Source organism: Vanacampus margaritifer, chromosome 16, assembly GCF_051991255.1.
Source record: "Vanacampus margaritifer isolate UIUO_Vmar chromosome 16, RoL_Vmar_1.0, whole genome shotgun sequence".
NCBI classification, from domain to species: domain Eukaryota; kingdom Metazoa; phylum Chordata; class Actinopteri; order Syngnathiformes; family Syngnathidae; genus Vanacampus; species Vanacampus margaritifer.
Genome location: NC_135447.1, coordinates 17980754 through 17994383, shown reverse-complemented (window position 1 = coordinate 17994383; position 13630 = coordinate 17980754).

Here is a 13630-nt window from a genome sequence, read left to right as displayed (position 1 = left end):
TTTGACTTTGATATAGATTGCCATCCCATTCCGTGCTGTAATTCATTAGACTAGGGCCTAGTCTAATGCATTAGTCACTAGGCTAATGCATTGCTGTGAATTTAGTTTTGAAAACATTTCTAGGTCACAGATTAGTAAAGGTGCTCAAACTCTACAAGAATACAAGAGGAGAAGAAAAAAATATATTTTTCAACCTCAAGTAATAGTAAAAGATTAAAAAGTAAAACGTGTTATTTTCTTGGCAACGTGAGCATACAGACAGACCGTAGCAGGAGGTTTTATGGCGATACCAATTATTAGTGGTCAAGGAGATCGATAACTGATACGTTGAGCTGATATTTATTTTCAGTAAAAGGGATTTAAAAAAAAATAAAAATAAAATACTGGCTTCGGGGATTTAAAACAATTATTCCGTTAAAATTTGTAAAAAATAAAAAAATAGAAATAAAAAAAATACTAATAATTCAAATTCCAACTTCTAAGTTTGTTGAAATATCTTAAAACATATTTTTATTGCAAAATTATGAATTTTCATAAAAAAAATTTTTATATTATCTCAGACATTCTAAAATTGCAACCAAAAGTTCAGGGAGTGCCCATGGTCTTCAGTATGTCTTTAAAAGTTAAATAATAACTTAAACAAGTAATTATCATAGCTCCCTATAGTTTTCTACAGTAAATTAAATAATCAATCCAAATAACTGAAATATTAAACTGTCACATGTATTTGTTTTATTTTCAAACAAAAACAAAAGGTGTAGACTATAGAGAGTTCCCAGGGTCAGCAGCATCTCTTATAAAGTAAACTGAAAATGTAAAAAAAGAAAAAGGCAGACACTACCGATTTTTGTCAAAATGCCAAATATCTGTGCGCTGATAATCGGCTCGGCTATCCCTTTTTCTTTTATTAACTATAGTGCTCGTACTGAGGACAAACCCTCCAAAATCAAACACAATTAATCTGTTATCTTCCAAAGATTCCCGGGAATTTTCAGTGACACTAGTTTCGTCTTTCCCAGGCAACGTTACAAGGGTAAACGTTGTCTGAATTGAGTCACTGCGCAGTTCTAAATGGACAGTTCTAGTTCAATACAATCAAATAAATATTAATTTAGAACTTTTCATTCTCCATCTTTTTGTTCCTCGCGTCAGAATTTAACTGGGCAAGAGAGCATTCAATTTTGCTGCCCAGTGCCTGTTTATGATTTGTTATTTGTTCTATAACATGTATGCACTTTATTATAAGACATTATACATTTGCAAAAGAGCTCTTGATCTCAATGTTTTTTTTAATCTGGTTAAATAAAGGTTGGGGACACATATAACAAAGCCAGAGTGAAGACCAACAATTTACTTAACAACACGCTATCCGGTGTACAACAGTAGTTCATCAGCAGAACGTGTCATGAATTACGCTTTAGTAGTCGCTATTTTAGAACACTAAATTCTCGCATATCTCGATGTAATATGCAAGTAACACTGTAATCTATTGTTCTAATCAGGGGACACGGCAGGGTGGGGGGCAGTACCATTGACAGAGGTTCCTAAAGGACTAAATGTAGAAGCCATTGGGTGTACACGGTGATGTAATGATAAATGCCTCCATCTTGTGGACTCAAATGGCACAACACAATCTAATTTAAGATGGTAGGCCTACTTGTTGCATAATACTACGAGTTAATATTCTTCCAATTCCTTTTGCATGATAGGTGAATTTATGACTTCCCAAGCAAGTATCTGAAAGAAATTATTCTTATAATCCAATTATTCTAAGAGCGTTTTTTTTGTGTTTTTTTGCAACTTCTGAAACACCAGTTCAATGGCGAATTGGAATGTTACATGAAGCACTTTGTTATTGTATGTATTTGAATTCTTGGCACATCATATTTTGACCGGTATTTCTTTGGACACTCTATTTGTGCTTTATTATTTATGGTTGTCTACTAAGTTTAACATGGACAGATGGGGGCTTTATTGACTCTAAATCAGGCGATTCTGTAAGGGGTGGGCAAATGGTCCTCAAGGACCGGAGTCCTGCAGGTTTTGGATGTTTCCCTTTTTCAACACACCTTATTCATAAAACCACTCATCAGTGAGCTCTGCATAAGCCTGATAACGATCCTGTTCATTGGAATCAGGTGTGGGAGGAGGACAGCCTCTAAAACCTGCAGGGTTCCGGAACTTTTGGCCCTCGAGGACTGGAATTGCCCACCCTTGGTGTAAATGGTTGTTCCTCAATATGTGTCGTGTGATTGGCAATTCAGGGTGTTCAGCTGGGCTAGGCTCCAAGCACACCTGTGACCCTGTGGATGTCACAAACTAAACTCCAATGAAATGACAAAAGTATGTAAACAATTACATATATCAAGCTACTTCAGTTGGGTGAAGCCTTATAAAAAGAATATGAAGAATATAATAATTAATAATAATAATAATAATAATAATAATAAACGCTTAATAGTGACATGTTTGGATATGCTACCTACCACCACTGTAATATTAATGTCTAGAACCGGACATCACCAACCTTTGTGAATCAAATCATCACTTTTATAAAATTCCTTGGAAATCACAATAAAGCACCATGCTAGTGACCCCCCTTGCTTTGAACTAACTGTGTTTTTATTAACATAACTCAATGATGTGTACTAAACAAATAATGTATAAAGTAGCAGATGTCGTCATTGTTCGCCACTATTTGGGATTTTTAAGTAATCAAATATGTAAATATTACTAGGGATAGGCAATTATCGTATCGTAAGGTGATGATGATGATCTGATTGGGCCATTACCAGGCTTTATTTCAAGGTTTTGCTCTTTGAGACAGCGACCAATGAGTATCAGCCGCCCTCTTGTGGCCATATTACAATCAGGAACTAGAAATGAGAAGAATAGAACATTGTCCTTAATTTCATGCAGTTTTAAGAAAAATGCTATATTGGAATATATATGTATTTCTTTAAAATTATATGTCATTGTTTTTTTGGGGGTGGGGGGACATTTTCTGTCTCAAAAGTTAAATTTTAAAGTTTTAAAGTGATGCTTTAAACTCTATTTAAAACTATATTTTACAGTAATTTGTTTTTAACCCTCAACTAGCACTTTGTGCATTATAAATTAAATGTATAATTTATATTATTATTATTATTATTATTATTATTATTATTATTATTATTATTATTATTATTATTATTATTATTATTACCACCACTACTACTACTATCAAATATTGGTATCTGTGAATACTTTGTTCTTGTAACGGTTTGAGAAAAAGTGGTATCAAACATCTCTAATTGTTACAATATTTAAATAGACATTTTTTTTTTGGGGGGGGGGGGGGTTGTAGAGAAAATAACCTGATCAAATCTTGACTAACATAACCCAAAATTATCATTTTTAATACCTCCTGCTGCTTAAATTCCCTCTATGATGCACACTCACGCCCCCACCTACACATGCAGTTTTATTCTACTGCTGCTAAAAATTCTGTTGCTAATCGGAAGGGCTTCAGCACACCACCAAACAAAAATGTAAAATAGAGCTGTCAAAGTATCAATTTTTTTGTAATTTTTTTATTCAGATTAATCACATTTTAGGATTTTGATTAATCACAATTAATCGTTTAATTAAACAAGGCTTTTTATCAACATTCTTTGCCTGCCAAATTTAAAGTGCACTTGTTATATGTTCATTCTTTTGACATAATGTTATGAGAACGTCTGCAATATTTTTTCTAATGAGTTAATTACTTGCGTAATTAAAAATAAAGCAAAAAAATCAGACCCCGATAGTTTGACATGAACAAATATTCAGAATTTTATACGCAAACATGTATTAATTGCTTTGCATTAATGCATGTAGTTATGTTTATTGCTCAAACACAACCTTTGCTACCTTTAATGTAACCATCCGCTGTCAAGCTAAAGGATCATCTGTACTCTTAATTAATAGTGTGATTAATCTGCGTTAATACCTGATTAATGTGATTCTTTTTTGTGATTAATTAATTATTTAAGACTTTAACTTTGACAGCACTCATGTCAAAACAAGTTGCAATCCTGAAATAATAATCTTGTCTCACTTAACTCACAAATGGACTTATTCTGTGTGAAATCTGTGCCTGTGAAACACAAAGCTGATATACTTAGAGCAAGGCATGAGTCATTCTGTTTTTTGATTTGCAACAGGTAGGTTTTTATTATACCTTCTGCCCTCTAATGAAAGAAGAGAGATTTAATTGTTATGTCTGTCACTATATACATCATTGGCATACTGTACATGAATTAAAATGTATTTGAAATCATTCATTCTCAATAAATAATAATTTTCTGACAAATTAAGTGAAGTTGGATATTATCCTGCCGCACCCTGGGTGTGGCACAGTGGCTCAGGTTGGTCATCTTTATTTGCACAAACATTCATGTTTTTTTATGTGTCACTCTTCTATTCTGCTCACCCAACCCATACCCATATATGTAATTGGACACCTGTCATCCGCCCTTGAGTTTCTGTGCTTAAAGGGTGTGACATACCATTGCATGTCAGCTACCTGATGATATATGAGGTAATCCACTCAAAGCAGTTGAACAAACACATTCTTCAACAGGAAACAAACAGTGATGGATGAAAAGGAACTCCCCACTAATAATATAACTCCTATAACCCCAATTTAAGCGGTTCACTACTACTCACCACCTTACCAAATATTTATGCTATTAATGCTATATTATCTTTGGTTAAGCGTCAGTATTAAATTGGACTGCTTTCACAGTGAGCTACTATTGATACTAGTACTATATGAGTAGTACTGTACTATGCAACTTTTTGCAAAGTTTTACAGATCTATGGTAGAAAAGGTTTTGAAATTATTTATTTTGTCTCATTTTTGGGGAAGAAACCATTTTTATGTTCACCCAAAAAAAACCTGACCATCTTAGAATGCATGCATGTGTGTATAGGGGTATCAGGTGATTAATTTTTCAAATCGTAATAAATTGCATGACTGCAATAGTTAACTCACGATTAATTGCAAATTTTATATCTGTTCTAAATGTATAATAAATGTACAATAAAAAAAGTTTTCATGCTCTTGTTAATATAAAAGTGGAAAATGGTAAACTAATAGAAATATGGCTGCATCCTTGAAGCATTTATTCAGTAATTTTATAGTAATTCATAAAATTTTGTTAAAATTAAAAAGATGTACTTTGTAAATTTTTTTAGATGTAGTTTGTAAAAAAAACAAGCGTGATATAGATTTGTGGTGAGGTCATTTTTCTGCCACTAGATGGCATAATTGCAGTTCTAAGACATTGGTGACAGCTCAGTGCATTTTTCTTTTCATATTAAGAGCTATCTAATCTTTAACATGAAGTAACTTGTGAAATTCTGCACATTTTTAAAATTGTAAAATACAACTTGACCCCAGTCACCACAAATATATGCATCATTATTCTATTTATTACTGCTAAATATTGACATGGACGTGTCTGCTGCTTTGCAACTGGAATTCTCCTAGTGCAGGCTTTCCAAGTAAAGGGCTGTCATTAATCGCGCGTAATTTTTTGTGGCATTAAAGGAACTTTAAATTAGCTCAAAATTAACGTACTAATTTTGATACCCCTAGTATATACATATAGACTTTCTGGCAGCATGGCTTCATTTCATTGATTGTGAATGTAAGCGTGAATGTTTGTCTGACTGGCTCCTGTCTGTCTGCAAATCCATTACAATTTCAGCTATGCTGACATAACATATTGCTATTTATGAAGTAATTTACATAATTTCACTTTGTTCACAGAATACACTTATTGAAGTCTGATCTGAAGTATTTGTTAACTGGAAACCGGAAAAAAAAACTAACTCTTAGGCCACTGGCAAACAGCATGGAAAAAAGTAACACAGAAGATATGTTTGGGTGAGTGAGTGCATCTTTCATTCACAGAGCAGCAGGGCTGTCAAAGCATCTGAACATCCACTGGTGCTAATAGCTTTTATGCATCCTGTGCCAAAGGTCCTTTTGATATTCCAATCTTCCCTGGCTCAGTCTCTCATAACCTCATGCTTGTTGACGATATCCACCACTTTTGTGGTGCCAAAAAAAGATACCAGCTTGCTTGAATGACTTCCACCCAGGGGGACGTAGCTCTGCATTGATGAAGTGATTTGTAAGGCTGGCCAAGAATTTATCTGTTCTTTATTACACAATACAGTATAACAGACTTAATACTGTACTGTGTACCTACCATTCCTATTTCAACAAAGAGCAATACACGTCAAAAGCAACTTTCTTTTGGGGATATCTTATGATAAATAAAATTTCCAGAAAAACAATGACAGATAATTATTTTACTTATAGACCTATATATCCCAATTCTAGCAAATTTCCTTAAAATTGCTTGAAATTAATGGCAATTATATTTTTTCAATTTGCTCATAAAAGTCATTTTGCATAGAGCACACAATAAAATGGATAAAAAAAGATATATAAAATGAAATAAATACCGTAATCCAGTGGCCAGGGGAAAAAAAGTGTGGTTGTACAATTCCCTATAAGGAATACAGTGAAGTGCAAATAATTCAATTCAATACAATGGTGTTTCAAGTAATTTAGTAATATCTACCATGTTAAGAATTCCTCAAGCTGTTTAGTGTTTGGTAAAGTCGTTTGAACGTACTGCATAGTTGTTCCAGTGTATTGGTAAAGTTGTTCGATTGTCTTGATAAAGTCGTTCAAACTTCTTGATAAAACGTAGGTTATATGCTAAAAAAAAGATTAACCCTTTCACAGATAGTGGTTAATACAGTGGACAGCTATTAAAACTTTTTCTCTTATATAAATGAATCTTTTTGCCACAGTTGGCCATTAGCCACTCCAGTGGACACTAGTGTCGTCTTGACATACACTACTATCCAGTGGTTAACGTTTTTAAGTGCAAAAAGAAAAAAAAAAGACCGACAACAAGATGAAAGACAGAAGTTCATGTACATGTTTTGTGGCAGTTTTGAAAATATGTGAACACAACGTTAAAAATCAAACTGACATTTTCTATAGTGTTTACATTTTTTTTGTTATTTATTCTTTTCTTACAAACATATTTCATCACTTGCTCAAAACTTCTTGAAAAATGTATGTTTAAAAATATGACGGTGATTTTTTTTTTTTCATGCCTAAAGAGTAACAAAAACAAAAATCCTGATGTAGGTTATCATAATTAGTGCATGAAAGGGTTAAAAACAATCCCATAATTTAACGGGGTATTGACTAGAGCAGTGAGAGTATTGACTGCGATTGGCTGGCAACCGGTTCAGGGTGTACCCCGCCTACTGCCCGAAGCCAGCTGGGATAGGCTCCAGCACCCCCGCGACCCTTGTGAGGAAAAACGGCCAAGAAAATGGATGGATGGATGGATGACTAGAGCATGCACAAATGTGGCATTATCTTGTGGCATTATAAGAAAAGACATTAGGGGAATGAAAAAAGTATTTTTAGCATTTGGTCTATATTTATACCAAGATGTTTGAACGACATTATCAATATATTCAAACGACTTTATAGTACGTACGGACGCTCCCGACTGTTTTACTGGATTTTGACTGATTTTGCAAGGCTCACAGAATATTGTATTCTATTGCTATAAAAACATGGAACCTACCAAAAGAAAGACTAGAGGCTCTTATTTCATCAGGAAAAAAATTATATTTCTATCTGTTTCCGTTTTAGTATTAAAAGTAAAGTACTAAAAACGTGTTTACACATTTTTGGGTTTTGAAGGAGTTAAAGTTTAGGTACAGTGCGTGCTAGACATAAATTCACCTAATTAAATACAGAGTGCAGCTGATCTGACATGTAAAATAAGTAATCAATTTTGTTCGGTCAAAACAGCTTTGCGATGGATAGTGGACTGACAGGATGAAACTAAATCAGGGTACCGGATGAGTAGTGGTTTGTCAGGGTGTAGGTGAACCTAGCCAACCAAGCTAGCCTGGTATAATTATAACATTCCTTGTCTAGAAGATAAACATGTGACTCCTGGCTGGCTTTAGTTTCAAAGGCAGAAGACTAATCACCAACTTTTCGACAGATTTGGCCACTACTGTACCATCACGCTAGGTCTGCAAACAAGATAGTTCACTCTGTTTTCTGCTTCTTTTTTCCAAAGTAGAGCTGTAGTTTCACAAATAGAACATTCATATTATTTATGTTTATTTTGAATTTTTGTGTTATCAGTTGCCAACAAACAGGCATTTAGTTTTCTGTGAGCGAGTCAGGGGACTGAAGCGTTAAATATGGTGTTGTATTAAAGTATTATTTATAGATGCTTGCCACGTCATTGTGTGTGGTTGCCAAGCCTCTAGAATTACTTTCCCAGTCACGCCTGACTAAAATGGTTCCACAATCAAACAAATATCACAATTCTTGAGAGATTTCAGTCCTGAACAATATAACATCATTTGCTCTCACTCAGTATGCAATGGACACAGCTGCAGCTTGACATTGAGCTATTCTGACCTGAGTTAGCGCAGTTGGCACACATTCCTTTCCAAGGGACAAGCTGTATATATTTATTAAATGGGCCTAACCTGCAACACAACAAGAAAATGATCACTTCCTAAGAAGCAATTAGGAGATTAAAATGTTTAATAAAAACAAAATTAGGAGTTTAAGAATCACAATATTTTATACTCAACACAAACCTGTCTTCACTATTCTTTTCAACATTATGAATAGATAGAAATACCAGAAGGCAGTATTTCTGTGAGTTAATGGTAACCTGCATCTTGTGAGGAACCCTGTTGGTGGCATTTGCAGAATGTACATACATCACAACACTGCCCAGTTACTGTTCTACACTCGCAATCAAATGCTGTGAGTCGAATGTCAGCAGACAGCCGCTTGTATATCATTGGCGGGTGATACTACACTACTATTACTTTCAGCCTGTAACTGAAGAAGAAACATGAATCTGACCCAAATCATGACAGAATCCAATATGATTGTTACTATTTTATAACAGAGAACGCACGACTCAGAAGCAAGGTTATTTTACTTAAATAAAACTAATTAAATAACTAAAATGAAAATAAAAACGCTTTTAAAAAAACAAAAACTAACTGAAACTATGTTTTACATTTACAAAACTAACTAAAACTAACTATATTATAGTGAAAATGTCCTTTGTCATTGGTAATTACTTTAATACACGAGGCTGTGGCGTTGCACTGAAGTGACATAATTTAGCAGCAGCTAATAGAAAAGTACCTTCAAATGACGTTGCTCCCAGGTGCCAATTTTGCATGTTTGACTTTTAGCTCCAATGGCTCGCCTTACCTGCTTTTTTATTGAATTCAGCCGAAACGCAATTCTATGTTAGAAGAGCGTTTCTTTTTTCATTTTACCATGGTATTTATTAAATATTGCACACAAGTAATACACATTAAAAAAAGAAAAGAAAACTAATACTAAAACAAACAAAACCTAAGCATTTTTGAAATAACTAAAACTAATAAAAACTAACAGAGCCACCCTGAAAACTAACTAAAACTAACTAAATTTAAAAAACAAAACTCGAAAAACGAAATAAAAACTTACTATAATGAAAATTCCAAAGCTATAATAGAGTACCCAGCAGCAAACGGATCGTAAACAATTAAGCCCGCTATGAGGGGCGAATGTTTATGACGCTAGCAAATGTTGAAATCATGTCAGGGTTCTCTCAAGGTTGCAGCATTTCTTAAACGTTCTATAAACATTCCCAAACCAGCTTTAATGGTTCTCTAAAGCGTCTTAACTCATTTGCTGCCAAAACGTATAAATACGTTCTAGTTTAAATATTACCAGTGTCCCAAAGACGTATTTATAAGTTTTTTTTAATGTTTTTTTTTTTTAATGCTAGAGCATACAGAAAGCTTTGATGCAGCCTTTGAACTGAAGAGAATGCTTGAAGCAATGTAGTTATTACAAAAACGGCAAGCAGGTGGCAGCAGCGTATAAGAGATCAACCAGGGCTGTGTTGAAAAAAGATCATTTACCCACAATTTGTGAATAATGATGAAACTTAGCTATATTCTAATGCTAATTACTGCAAAACGGAAACAGATAGAAAAAAAGAGACAAACCTTGAGGGAAGTGCACATTCTCTACCTTCGCCAACATTCGCCCATCAGTGGGAGGTTGCCGAAGGACTTTTTAGAAATTTACTGCACAAGATTATGCAGCACGCAAGAGAAAGGCCAAATCGGGTCAAAACTACATGTGGTGTGGTGTGGTTCCCCTTTTAGAGGAGGAGAGGCAACAGACAGCTGTGTAACAGGAGACATGAGTTCAATGCAAGGCAAAGGCACACTGTGCTCAAGAGACTCCACTCACTTTTAAAACTTACAAGGCCCAGAAAGAAAAAGTAGATGCATGGCAGTAAGAGTAGGGAAAAGTAAAAAAAAAAAAAAAAAAGTGGCTGAGGCAAGGTTGGAGTTGAAGATTAAAAGTGTGAACAAGGTTATTATTTATGTGGAAGATAGTACCGGTTGTTCGCACAGTAGTAACAGGTGCCAGTCAGCTGCTAGTTATAGGCAGCTGAGATATCCTATAGAACAGTGCCTGGATAACACTCTATACCTATTTGTAGTAGTAGGAGTAGATTCGCAAAATGTCTGTTACACAGCTATGTAAAATTGCTTTCAAAAGTTTGAAAGACCTGTATATGCGTTTTAAGTGAAGGACAAAGTTGTACTGATGGCAGTACCAAAGCTAAATATAATAATGCTAATTTTGATCCATACCTTTATTAGTCAGGTTTCCGTCCAATTGTTTTGAATTTTTAAAGCAAATTTACTGAAAATGCGCAAGACGGATATGCAACTTACGCCCGTTTCCATCTGTTCTTCTTTTGCGAATATTGAGAAGGGACTCCGCCGCTTTAGGTGGCGGTATACACCATAGAGATGTGATCCACCAAGTAACTTAAAAGAAGAAGAAGAACAGGAAGCGACTGCGCCATGCAATGACGTCGTATGAGTTTGCTCTTGTAATTCTTGATAAACCGTAGCGTTTCTTTGCATTTTTTCATCTAAAATAGCATTAATATTCGCTTCTTTAATCAATTTCACCGTCCCCTCAAACATACCTTACTTTATCATTCAACATTGCTTTGGGACTACAAACGTACATGTGACATAATATCCGGTCAAAACGGGATGTGTATCCGGTCTTGTCAGCGTTTATTCGTTTATTTCCATAGCCAAAATTCGCATTTTCCTTTTTTCAATACGCTTCAAAATCCACCCCCTCCAAGCGTAAATTTTTGGGGGTGAATTTTGGGCCCTTTTTCGAATTTCTAGCGTTTTCATTCAGTTTTATTGTTGCATTTCTTAAAAATTCGAATAAAAATGGGTTGATGGAAACCCAACTAGAGTCACCAACCTCAAGTGTTTAGAAAAAGCACTTGCCTCCACCAAAAATTTTGCATCGATGGATGGATGGATGTTTAAGATCATCCAAAAAATGCTCGAAATGAAAGGTGGTATCTCACTGACTGACAAAGGCTTGTGAATGTTTGCAAACTTTTTTTTTTTGTCAGGGTTCGTTAAAGGTTGCAAACGGTCGCAAAGATGTTCAAAAACAGCTTTTCTTGTTGCCAAGAAATTTTGAGCATAACCAGGGGGATGTTTCAATAAATATAATAAATATCATAATATTTTGTTCAATAAATTGATTTCTACACTGATTAAGAGGGATTTACACACTGTTTATTCATATGATGCCATCCAACCACACATGTATGCAGGGCTCAGAAGCTGTCTTCCTGCATCTCGATCAAATCCACCAAAATCGCGTTACATCACCTGCGCCACAACTTACACCTGTTTTTAGGTGGTATAAATTCTATTCTACTTTTTGTCACCAAATTGTCAGGTGTGTAAGAGAAACACAGCAAATCGGTCAGTGTTAAATTTCCAGTGTTAAGCAGTGTTATTTTAACACTGTTAGGCTAAAGAGTCTCGAGACCTTGAGTGTTGGGCTGGATGTTGGGTGTAACGTGAATAGCATTACCTTGAGTGTTAAATTGACCACACCCTCATTTCCTGTGAAGGAGAAACTTTCCAATTTTCCAGCGTGCTGTCCACATTTTAGTAGTGATACATCCAGTTGTTGTTGTCGGGCCGGCGTGGTCCAATGGTCGTCTACTGACCCTGAGAGCGTGGGTTTGATCCCAGGCCAGAGTAACTATGTCAAAGTATCTTTGAGCAAGATACTGAACCCCCAGTTGCTTCTGATACCGTGTCATCATAAAGTCAAAATGTAAAGCACTTTGAGGGCCTTGTAAAGAGGAAAAGTGCTATATAAATGAAGTACCATTTACCAGAGTAAAGTGTAGGGTGACCATATTCCCATTTACAAAAAAAGAGGACACTTGCCCCGGCCTTGAAATTGTGGTACCAGTCACAGTTACACAGTGTACTTCACCTCCTATTAGTCACGCAATGCCAACGGGACATTTTCATGAATTTATTAAACCCCCGGACACCCGAACAGGACATTTTTGTTTTTTGAATTGGAATAGCCTGCCAGACGGCATCAGGTCCGCAGAAACTATTGGTATTTTTAAGAGGAGGCTCAGTACACACTTTTTTAGTTTGGCAATTAAATGTTTTATTTTTATTTCTTCTAGTTTCCAGTTCCTTTTATCATATTGTCTTTTATCTTTATTTTTGCCTTTTAGTCTGCTTTCTTTTAGCGTTTAACTGTTTTTATTTTGTTGTCTTTTAGTTAAAAGTTTAATTGTTTCCCGAGTGCCTTTTCTCACATGGTTTCTCTGTACCCCACCATTTTATTGTTATTATTATTTTTTGTATGTGTGTGGTGGTTGTGGGGGTGTTTTTTCTTTTTATTGACTTGAGGATGTTTTAATTGTTTAGCACCTTGAGTTGCATTTTAATGTATGAAAGGTGTTATATAACTAAACATTGATTGATTGATTAACACCTACAGTTTACTTGTAATCCCAATAAAGACAATAAATGGACAGATATTGGCTATGTTTCACAATGACAGACATGATGGAATATTATATTAATACATAATAAGAATGTTTTTGGGAGTAATTCAAATTTTAGGTGCTTATGTACTATTTCATTATCTCTCAAAATGTCATGCTTCAGGTGACAGTTGTCAGTGAAGCGTTTTGTACCGTACAGTTGCCACCAAGCAGGTATTAAAAGGTGACATGAGATCAGCACAGTGAGCATTGCTGCTGCAGACTAAAAACACAGTGATCTGAGGGCGAAATATTTCCTTGAGCAGTATTTTCAAAAGGCATCGTGGATTAATAAGAAAAAAGTTCACCAACTATTTGCAACTTTCACACCTGACACCAAGACCCCTACTCTGTGTGACATGCTTTGAAAAAACCTAGCTCAGCTACCCTTGTGACCCCTTCACTGCTCAGATTCTTTCACCATCCATTGGTGCTATGTATGGGCGGGTGTTGGTGTGATGGGAGGTGGGGGTTGACGCTACAGCTGTGGGAGCCCTTCTTGGCTGACGGAGGTGTGTCATAAAGTGTGTATCGGAGTAGACTATTCATGCACAGACACTGGCCAATCAGAGCAGAGCAGGCACTAAAATGGCAAG